At 38.8% G+C, this 12306-nt stretch overlaps 1 protein-coding gene across 3 annotated transcripts in view; it reads right to left on the minus strand.

The window, feature by feature from the left end:
- The window catches only part of zfh2 (Zn finger homeodomain 2), an 84420-nt gene extending 78989 nt beyond the window's left edge, over window positions 1–5431 (minus strand). For all 3 annotated transcript variants that reach the window (XM_066284465.1, XM_066284466.1, XM_066284467.1), the window contains exon 1: window positions 5224–5431. The gene's annotated coding sequence lies outside the window, so the exon portion shown is untranslated. The remainder of the gene's footprint in view (window positions 1–5223) is intronic.
- Window positions 5432–12306: the final 6875 nt, after the last annotated feature.

A 12306-nucleotide genomic window follows, 5' to 3' on the forward strand; every position in this document is an offset into this window, starting at 1 on the left:
TTATTATTGTTGGTTAGCACCCGAAAAGACGGGAAGTTCCTGGATATATGGAAATTAGTTTCGGGACAAAGGCATTTAGTATAATAGTTTTATTCCTCGGATTTAGAACCGGACAATGGTCAATCACATGGAGACTAATAAAAGCCTTGACGATATGGTATTTTATTAGTGCCAGAATGAACTCGTCGTAATCCCACCCGGGCGATATCAAATCGAGTGTTTTAATCAAAACTTTCCGTACTGGAGACCAATTACAAAAGTTTCCCTCAGTCTGTCTCCGATATAACATCTTGTTTCTGTCGAGTTTCTTCGAGTTCCGAATTAAGGGATTTATTTAGGTATTGTCCTCCGGTTCAGGGTCTTTGCAGAGGAGGCCTTTTCAGTCCAGTGCGAGACAATGAATAGGAAAAAATATCATTTGGATCTCATTTTTGACGACACACTCTTACCTACTGCTAAGTGATGACGTACGTACGTTGAAAATCTGAATGTTGATATCCTGAGAGGATTAATATACCAATCTCGAGATTCATGTACCTTCATGCCGAAACTACGTGCGAACTGGGCAACATGGCCTCTGGAGCTGCCATCGGCGGAAATTCCGAAGTTTTCTAGAAACTTGAAGATCGCCTGGCGCGCCAATGGCGGCAGGAATAGCAGGATAACATTTTTGCATCGAGATGAATTACTTAAACACACAGGGTGTTTCAGGGCTATGAGGTCAAACTTCTAGGTATTTTTCAGTGCAATAATAGAGGACGTCTGAGCATAAGGACCCGTGTCTGCAAACGGCGCTACGGCCTTATGACGCTTCAAGACAGCTAGTTGTAAAAATGTTTTAATCAGGTTTTGGTGCGTTTTATTTTAATTTATTTATAATTGTTCAAATTGTGTTCCTTGAGCTTCATTGCACATGTTTAAACGACGTACATGATTTCTTCGAACTTGGCTAAAAATTTGATAAACGTTTTTAACGACTTCAAATGCAGCGGTGATTCGTGCAATCGGGTCTTGCTCTGTTTCGACTGGCGTTTCATAAACCAAAGACTTTACATATCCTCACAGACGGAAATCTAAAGATGTTAGATCGGGTGACCCAGGGGGGCATCGAACGGGATCACCTCTGCCGATCCAATGTTGTCCGAACTGACGCTCCAAATGCTGAATATGAAATCTATGTACGTTTTGAATAAATATTGCAGCATTATTTTGTGCAAACAAACTAAAATCAAATATACCAAAGCTCGATGAAACAGTTTTGAAGATAACCGCCTTACACTCTTATGCTCAAATGTCTTCTATTGTTGCACTGAATAATCCCTAGAAGTTTTATCCCATAGTGCTGGGACACCCCGTAACCTAAGGATCAAGGTTCAAAGGCATCGAGCTGGAAAGCTTCAAATCAAACGTTTATTTTGGCAAATATGCCGAGTTACCAGAGGTTACTTATATAGAAAATCCAAATGTATCTAATGGGATAGTGGGCGGAAGTTTCTGCATGGGTATGCGGGCATGTAAAAATTATGTACATGTTTAGTGTAGTCAGGAGTGGAAGCATTTACGGACCATTTTGAATTTAGTACAACGTAAAATGGACTAAAACACTTTTGCCTCGGTTTCAACGGAACTTTGAATCGTTTCTTCCCACAAAATTCTCCAGCGAATTTAATGCTTTACCAAATAGTACTTACCTAAGAAAGCAAATGGAGGAGCAAGGATTCTTTGTGGGTTTCAGACTGTCTCTAATTGAGGGGTGCGTCACGACTGGCACTCGAAATTAAACCAAAAAGCGGAATACCCGAATTTAAATTGCACATCTCGAAAACTGTAAGAACTACCAATTAGAAACGAAACGCAAATTGAAAATTTGACACACTGTACCTAAAAAATGGAGCTTTGAAGGTGCATGAAGTCCTCAGTGCCTCGTACGTAAAAGTGGCATATAAAGTGAGCAAAGAAGATGAACGATGTCTGGGCATTTAAACTGAATCTCCCTGTATATTTAATTATCTGCTCTTGCTGAAACATGACCCCTCGTCTAAGGCCTTATACGAAGCCCCGTAGCCACATATCGCTCCCCAAAATCAACAGTAAGACATCGGCAAAATCTGTTTTCTTAACAGAATTGGTTTTAAAAATTTGATTTAATTTAATGCTAGGGTTTCTGCTGGAGTCAAATAGCTGGAATTACACTCGAGATTACATTTTCACTGATATTTTCACCCTTTGTGGAAAAAACTCCGAAAAATAAATAATGGAGTTCTAACAATCTGAACAACCTCTCCATGTTTACGCGATAGAAGTTACGTACTTAAAGCTTATTTGCCCCTAATCCAAACATTAATACCACGATTAAGATCGTTCGACTTTTGCCGTTTTTTAATTTTTTTTTTGTTGGTTACATTAAACTGACCGACCGGCTGGACCCTGAGGACAGATATATCCGAGCATGATCTACATTAATTTAAATGGTACTTTATGAATATTTTTATCTCGATTTTTATACCGTGGAAATTTTTGGAATACGCTCTACTTACCTACTTTAGAAACGTTTATTTGGTATTTTAACGGATTTTTCGATATGTGCCCCTTATTAACATTGTTTTCCTCCGCGTGTCTCCCTCGGCTCACTCACAACCCAGCTCAAAACTCCGTTAATTAAAATACTGATTGGAACCTTGATTGAAAAAGCACTATACCTGTATATGTAATTTTCGAGGTAATTTTATAGCTATGTGGAGTAATTTTATAGCCATGTCGAGTAATTTTACAGCTCGAGTATCAAAGTGTACATTCTAGTCATAACCTAACCCTATACTTGCATCCATCAATGTTATACTTAGGCATGATCAGTTTCCGAAATATCTACCCAAGAGCTTCCCGCAATGCTCTTTTGGTATCTTTTAAATTTGAACCTACTTTCGGTAATATTTACTTTACACGACCAGAGAGATTACTGCAAGCAAATCTTACCCTCGCATTCGGTGCACAATCCCAATTTCCAATGCAGTGTTCGGGAGAAACCGCGAAAAAAGCATTGGATGCAAATAATCCCAAAAAATTTTGTTTTTTATATTGTTTAAGGACTTTTTGTCCGATTTCTGCGCACAAACTTTCGTGGCTTGACCCTCATCCAATGGCTCACAGTTTGAACCCGCTTCAAATTCACATGGACACTCGATTGCTCAGAACTGTGCTCAAAGGCGTTTCATTTGAAAGGTTCATCGAGATTTTCATAAGAAGCCGTGGTAAGCACCCTTTGCGTCATTGCCAATTTCGGAGTCAGCCTCATGAATTCAAAGAAAGCCTCACCCTGCTACGCATTGTGCACCGTATGAGTAATATCGCAAACAAACTTGATCTCAAATGCATCGTTATTAATGCACCAACTGCGCTCTAACATATTTCAATTGATATAAATTAGCAATATTCGATATTTCGACGTTTTAAGTCTGATTTAACGTCACGCCAACGTTTGACCCAGGTTTACGTAGCATAACGTAAAGTTGATGCAACGTAACGTACGAACCTGCATGCTGTGCAAGCTTCTTACTAACCATTTGCGGTACTTGCGTAAATGTGTGAAGTGCTCAGCATGTTTGAACTGGTTTAACTCTTTGACGATACGCGAACGTTACCTTGGGTGAATAAACCCGCTTTGTTACGACAAAACTGCGTTACTAAACGAATCTCCTGTAGGCACATTCTTGCCATACACACCTGAATTCCCTGTGCAAATTTAATCTCTTCTAGGTAGGTAACCTCTCTTTTCAATTAAAAAAACTGATATGAACAGAGCTACTTTCCAAAAACAATTTTGCCCTGCAACGAAAAGACTTAATTGCGGGCCTGATTGCATGGACGGCAAACCCTCCTCTTAGGTCTGTTTGGGGGTTTAAGTCTTTATTTCACGTTTAGAGGGTCATATACCAAACCTATTTAAACTGTATAGACCAATCCAATTTTCAAAATGCCTAGGGACAAGTTCGGAAAAGTGGTAATGGTCGTAAATATTTTTCAAACGTTGCCCGGAAAATCCCAAGGAAAATCATTTCATAAGGTAAAATAGTGAAATAACCGGTTTTTCGCGTTTCTTTCGAGATTTATCTATAGTACTGCAAGCCATAAATTTTTACCCGATCTCTACCGATTAAACAGAGGATTAAGTAGATTAACCGAGAAATTAACAGAATTTCGCATCTGGCATTTAATGCCCAGATCACGTATTTTCGCGGAGATTTTGATTGTTTCTTAATAATTAAAAGGCTCTAAATTGCATTTTAAAGTCTTTAGATCGTCATTAAGCTCGTTGAGAGCATCAACGGTTTCGAGATTAAAGACATTTTTGCCGCCTCTGAAAATAAATTTCCCCTAGGATTTCCCATATCTAGTAAAATACATGATTTCACATTTGCATTGCATTTGCCGACTCTAATTATACTATTTGCAAGTTTGTTAATTTCGAGGCTGTACGAATGAAATACAACTAATTCCCTATAAGTAGCCTATTTTCAACTAGATTTTACAAATGAGAATTTCTAGAAAATACTCCGAACTAACTAACGGATGCAGAGCAATCAAGATAATCAGCAATTCATGATGGAAAAGTGAGGACAATTGTAAATATTTTCCGTTCCCTAACATTGGTTGACAAAGTGAAATCGGGGATACTCCTTTTTTTTTTAGGATTGCTGAACTTTTCCATGGATTTTACATAGGAATTCAGCACTATCGCGTAGTGCAGTTGGTCCAACCCATTTGATCAGCAAGTACTACCATCGTTTTTGTAATCTAGGAACGAACACTCTCGGTTAAGATTTTTGGTAAATATCGGTTTCTTCTGCAACTCGGCGAACATGAAAATTTCGGTTTATTGGGGAGCGGACGAGAAATCTTTGCCTCGAGTACGCCCAGCGAAGTACTACCTTAATAGGTAAACATGTCAATCACTCGTCTTATCCAGCCCCATAAGTTTGCTGACTCTCAACCTGGAGGGTTTGGAATTACCTTTCGAATTATCATATCTTTAGCGCCGAACCCATGGGGTTTTCATGCAGACGACTAACACACGCCAGATGTATCATATTCCAAGTGCCATTAGCATATGATTGGCAACGAGAGGTTTAAAACGGCGATTATACATAATTTCTCGAGCGCATTGTATACGCACCCTTAGCGGCAGGTCGCGCGCCTAGGTTACCCCCTTGGAGGGCCCGAAATTACCTTTTATCATTCCTGCAACACCTAACGTTATATCCAAAAAATGTTAGTCACTGACCGCACTATTAGCACCGCACCAGTTAGCCGACGACACCTCAATCACTGTACTTCCTTCTTCTGGGCACTCCAGCGCTGATTAGTATCAATTAAATAAAACAACAAAAAACCGGTGTACCGCGCAGCACCACTGGCATCATCACTCCTCGAAATATGGGCTTCAACTGTTTTCTGTGGAACAGTTGACACTCGCAGGGGCGGAGCCTTGGAGGGGATGAGTCCCCACTCCCGGCCACCTGGGCCGGATTAAGAAGGGGTGGGGGGGATGGAGGGATGGACGTGGAGAGACGCGAACTTAGGATCGAGTGTTTCTGTTTTAAATTGCTGGAATGTGATTATTATTGAATTGAGAGGAACGATAATGAGAAAGTGAGACGGAGAGAGAGCGTTGAAATGGTTTTCTTTTCTTGCACTTATGGCCAAATGGAATTAGATCGTCGTGCGTTAATCATGGCGGGGTCATCTGCATGCCTCCGGGTCCGAGTATAAATCCGCTAGAAGTGTGAAGGTGTTAATAGCCCTGATAGCAATTGTTTCAATTATGAGACGGCCATAAAATGCGCTTTATTGTCATCCCACTTACTTTGATTTGGCCCAGGAACAAAGTGGTACCTTATGGCTTATTCCTCGACATGGTACAAATAAATTTACGTTTACGCGGAATTCCGAAGAATAATGGTATATCTCGGGAACATGTTGAAAATGATCGGAATGCCGCATTTTCCGTAAATAATGGTTCGGCGGAGCCGTGTTTGCCTCGTCCGATCGAACAAACTGATAGATATGGACGGGGATATATTTTATGAAAGCAGTACTCTTGATGGCAGTACCACGAGGCGTTGTGGTGGGGAAAAGCTCATACCTTATTGACATTGATAGGGGGACTTTCAGCTATTGACTTCCAAGACCCATGTGAAGTTGATACCACGAATAGTACCAACTAGAGTGGTACTTTTGAAGAAGCGCATTCAGAAAAAGCATCTTCTATACCTTGGAAGGATCGGCAAGTCGACTTATTTTCAAATTACGGAGATCGCTATGAAAACCCGAATCCTGAACCACGATGTTTTTATTCACATGGGACACATCTGCATAGGTATTACCTCTCCCGTAGAACATCCAAAAAATTATTTAGTGGATTCTGCAATGAACCTCATCATTTTCAGTGCACATTACTAATACTTCAAGTTATTAAAGAAATATTTGTTATAAATATGAACTTCTTACATTATGCACCTATTTACCGCACTTTAGCCTGTGCGTCGTGATACTACATGATCATGAAAATTAAACGCAGTACTACCAGCCACCAATCTAGGGTTCAATTTTGCGGTAAACGTAACAAAAAAATGCACTTTACTATCAAAACTGCTCAAAAGCCATATTTTGCGGGTACCTTCAATCTGTAACTAAGTACTTCAAAATGCTTTAAAGCCTCAAAGCTTCCTAGTAGCATAGCACGATTGACGTGGAGAGTTAGCTCCATCATACACCAATAATTGATATTACATATGCAGCAGTCAATACCAAACATATTACATTTAAGTAAGTACCAGTGAGTACCAATCAGTAAGGTTTTAATTTACGTCTAGGGAATCTATTGGTTAAGCTAAATGCCATTCAGTATGCATCGCACAAAACTGTTTACAGAGAACTGTTTACGAATACAGCAGGTACTACCGCAGTTCAGTACTACTGATGTGTACCACTAAGCACCGTAATATTTATTGTTTTATATGGTACCGCAAGACCTGTCTAACTATACCTGCAAACGAGAATTTTCTTCCTTAATCACTCTATTCCTGTTACTGTGGAATAACACTTTAAAGAGTCAGGCATATTTAACAGTGCCAATAGCTAGATGCAGCTAATGATAATGGTACCGAGTCAAGTCCTGCGTTTCTACAGCGAATGTCGAAATATTCAGGGAAGACCTCAAATTTCGATAGAGGCCCCATGGGAAGATGCCCATCGTCATAGGACTCAAAATTTGATTTTCGCATTAAAACTCTTTCTGAAATATTAAATTTACCAGCTTAAAGGTACCGACAATTTTGAAAGTCCTTGGAAATAGTGACTAGTATCTTCCCCATTCCCTACCCTTTGATCACTGCCATGGCCGAAACTGATTAACTTAAAAGTGGTGACAGGAATCGTTTTCATTTTCACTACTGATGCGGTACCACCACACAAAGTGTGGAAGTATTTATGACAACAATAAATCTAATAATCTGCCATTATTTACAACACTCAATAAAAGCTATTTATATTAGAAAAATGTTAAATATTTGACTTTATAATTTCACTGGGGTTCCGGTTGTGCGATTTTAGTACCTTAACTAATAGAATCTTGAAACTTGTTTATCAATAGCTCCATAGGTACGGCACCTATTTGCCAGTCTAGGCAGTATCTTTGAGTAATTATTAGATGATTTGCACTAATAACTGCAAGTATGCTAAGAACATCGTAATCTCTAAGAGTGGTGCCATTAACATTAATTGAAATCATAAATAAAAATCAATGAAATATTACCTGATTTAGCCTTAAATGAGTGTCTTGGCAGTATTCAACTCCCCTGTTAATTAAAAAACCAAGGCTCAAAGATAATATATTAAACTTATGAAATTATGTAAGTGCAAGAATATTACATTACCAACTTTATCACACCCCTCATTAACGCAACTGTCCTTCGATGAATCACCATTGTGGTACCAAGTCACAGTACAAGAATATATTGCTTGCGTTTGACCTAGACCAGTCAAACATTGTTAAAGCGACACTATATAATAATTCAATCATTCTGACGATAAAGTTGCAGTGTTTTATAGACGGGTACCGTAAATGCCAGTACCCACTAAAACATAAAATTTTACGCCAAATAGAATACAGTTTTGTCTTTGTTGTGCAATCAGTGCTACAATTGTTTCAAATTCCAGGGAGTTCGGAATAGTTCGGGTGGCACTGCTACACGATAAAAATATTAACAAAGTAGGAACACCAAAGTAGTACCCGCAAAATTAATACATACCGACCATACCATATTTCTTTTTTGAACAGGTCCATAATATAAAATCATACAGAAAGTAAACGGTCTCAGAGAATGTAAAAGAATCTTAAATATACAGAGTGCTTCATGTAAAAGAAACTTTATGTTATGTCAAGCAGAGAGCTAAGTTGACCCTATACTGTAGAGAGACAATTAGTAGAGTTCGGCCACGATGAGTTTGGATTCACTTTTCCATGCTAATTTTCTGGTACTATGAACTCAAAAGAAGCTATTGATTTCTTGGATATTGTTTAACTGTTGCGTCAAGATCGGGTACTCAGTGTTGCTTTAATGAAATTATGAAAATTAGTCGCTTTTGAGAAAATTTCCGTTTGCTCACCAACTGCTAGCCTGATTAATTAGCATTTTAGATATAGCGCATGCTCGCCGCGCCAATCACAAGAAAGCGCAGTAGCGTCTCTTCAATGCATGCGAACAATTAACACCAAATTTGTTAAATTGGTGTGTTCAATTGAACATATTGAAACTTTCACAAAAAGGCACTCTAAGTTTTGATTATACGATATTTGCAAGAAGTCCGATAGAAACACTCCGGGGATTTCAACCAGAAAACACGTGTACCTAACTCTTGAGTCTCCCATATTCTAGTTCATCTAACTAATTCTGCTCGTTCGGGAAGTGGAATTACATAGGAATACTAGAGAATAAAACCGCATGTCTTATAGCTTTTACGCACTCGATATTGCTCTCCGGACATTTATTGCTCCAAATTTATAGTCAAAATACTACCAAACATTCTGGCATACAGCAACCAACTCCCAAGACTTGAAATTTTATGCATCCATCAAGTTTTTCCCCTTCTGAACTGCATTTTCGCCAAACGACACGGCAATGTCTAGTAAAGAATAAATAAAGAATTGAGAAACAAAATCAAACTGAAATTGTCAAAACAAACAAAGTCATCTGAGTCATCTGGTGACAGTCTCCGAGGAAAACTCGAGTGCTTCTGGACCAACTTCTGTTGATAAAAACGGTCTTCCCGATCCCTTCGGATTGAACAACTGGCGAATTTTCCGATACTTTCTTTTACTCAAATTTAAAGCAATTTCTAGTCACTTTTAAGAAAACGCGATTGATAATTGATAGAGGAAACTCGGAACACTTTGTCAACTTTTTTTATTTTTCTCCACATAATACTGCGACCTGCGGTATCTTTCCGAGTGCATGTAGATGGTCCAGAATGAGGTCTTTCCAGTGCGGTTATTCAAAAACCTGGATCGTTTTGAATAACTTTATTTTCAAATAATGAAGCTTTTCCGAGGAGGAGGGAGCCGTGTAAGAGCTAAAACGTCGCAAGCTTTAGGAGCTTCACACGATTTCCGTCTTTGACCAATTTCAACGTCCAGCAATAAACTTTTGTGGGCGCTCGAAGTCCCTCGATCCGCCTGCGTTCAATTTATGTCTCCTTTTTGAGGCTCTTTTCGTAGGGTTTTTTCTAACTTACACAGGGTGTTTATTCAGTACTTGTACAAAGGAGAGAATATTTCACTAATTTTAAGGTAAAAAGTTAACATAACCATGGGTTAGTATGGACTTGGTTCTTGAGATAGTGCTTAATCTTTTTTTGTTGGTTATTTTGATCGTATTTTTGTTTCGTAACTTGTCAATTTTACGAAATTTTGACTCCTGAAAGTACCGGTGCTGAGAAACCGAAATATTATCTTAGTTTTTTATTTAATGTTAGAGGACGCCACATACAGTGTTGTACCTGGATTAAAAAAAATATATAACTCTTAATATTTATTGCTAAAAGCATCCATTTGGGGAAAAAACCGGGTTTAAACTGAAACCTGCGTGGGAAGTTTGTAGGTTGAATCACTTAAAGTTTTTGAAAAATAAGCGGAAAAATGTGTCGTTTGTTCATTTTATTATGATGGGACTAACTTTGATTACTTACAGAACTACTTTTGCAAATAAATTAATAACATTTATAATAATTACTGAAAATGGGTGCAACTCATGCGTCAATTCAATGATTGACGAACGAATATACCTGGCATCTGGTTAATAATGGAACATGATTTAAATGTCCAGTTTCTAAGATCTTGTTCCGTTGGGACTGAAATTTTGTAAACTAGTGACTTCAAGTGACTCCACAGAAAACACTCCGAACTATTAAAATCTGGTGATCTGGGAGGGTTTTTTTGAAGCCCTGTATCTCCGGACCAATCCGATACGAAACCATGTTCATCCGCACTTTTTATTTTAAAATTAGTGAATGGTCTGCTCTTTGAACTTTGTGCAAGTACTTAATAGCTGTATATTTCCTTACACCAGTTCCTAATTTATTTTGTTTCTGTTAAAACATAGTGTCACATGAGAGTTTTAGTTTAGGGAAAATTTCCATGGAACAAGAATGAATAGGTAATGTTTTAGACACGTAGCGATTCTAAACCAGATAGGTAACAAACAATTTTTGTTACGATAAAATATGAGCGTTACCGTTGTGACAGCCCAGCCGGAAATGCGCTCAGTAAATACGGATTGGATCAGGAAAAATAACTTTTTTGGGCGATTTTGAGTGTCGCATAAAACGATCACATTTTGCGCAATTTGGGCGCCGTATCGGCCATTAAAATATTTAAATTTTTCGATTTTTGGACTCTTCAATTTCTAAACTCGAACCACTGGTTGACTCTTGGGGAAACTTGCTAATCCCGAAAACTCCTTCGCGGCAATCTGCATCCCAGACGGTGCTGCCCCGAGACGACGAATGGCGCAACTTTCTAAGACGCTCATTTCTTACCAGGCGTCGCGGTGCGTCGGTTTTTTCCCACTAATCGGCCACTATTTAGCACCGCATGCATGGACATCTAGTGGCTGATAGGGGAATTTTTCATTGGCATGCGTTTAGGAAAATTGAGCAGTTTTCTTGGATCGGGAAAGTGGAAAGGCGCTTACTTCTATAGTCCGGTCGCCGATTGAGAACTGGATAGAGTATCACCGAACGCGGAAGTTAGAATTTTCACTGATTTTGATATCATCTTAGATTGCTTCTCCTATCTAATTTATGCGAGTTGGTTCGCACTCTGTGTATATAATATCCAAGAAGTGCAATTATCATTTACATAAATAAGCAATGGAGGTGTTGAGGTTGAGATGGTTCTGGTACCTTGCACTCTGAGACGCCTAAGATAGCATAGATTAAACCCGTTTCTTTTGTTCCCTTTAGTGTTTTTTCTCGGCCTATTAAAGGCAAATTATAGAGGGCTCCTCCATCAAAATATTATCACTCGGACATTAGCAATCATTAAATTACAAATAATTACGGCACCACTATAAATAATTGATTTTTCCGTCGGGGTTATTCGGATTATTATTGGCCCGGCGCGCGGAGGGAACGACGTTCGAAAAATAAACTCGAATGGCTCTAATAATGTTTTAATGTCCGTACTTAAATAATGTAACGATCCAACTCCCATGTAGCAAAAAATCGCCTAATTGTGTCTAACACGATAGCTTTGGTTCGATGAAACCGTCATTAGCGGTGTAATTAGAAAATTATCGTTTTATTGGGTCTTTATCTATAAGTCCGCTTTGATGGGATTTTCGTCCGAAGGGGGAGGAATTGTTTACTGTGGTGTCCTTAAAAGAACTGAAATTTTCCCTCACGAAGCATTTACACACATAATACGTATTGTTATGGCGAACGCAAACCCCCCGCGGGACGACTCTGCGCGAACTCGCTACACGCTCGAAAAATTGTTCAACGAAACTTGGAAATTCTCTATTATCGACAACTATGAATCGTATGATATTCTCAGACTTTCTCCAAAACTTCTATATTTCAAGCAAGCATCCCCATAGAACACACTTTATTTGGGTCATCCTGTATACTGTTTTTCCTCGATAATTTCTCAGAAAAAATATTTGAAATCCTGAAGATTTCATCACGGGAAACTCACTCCCATGATGAGAAATGTTCCACGTTGCGGTAGACATAAAATCCCATGCACACTAA

Source organism: Euwallacea fornicatus, chromosome 7, assembly GCF_040115645.1.
Source record: "Euwallacea fornicatus isolate EFF26 chromosome 7, ASM4011564v1, whole genome shotgun sequence".
Lineage (NCBI taxonomy): Eukaryota > Metazoa > Arthropoda > Insecta > Coleoptera > Curculionidae > Euwallacea > Euwallacea fornicatus.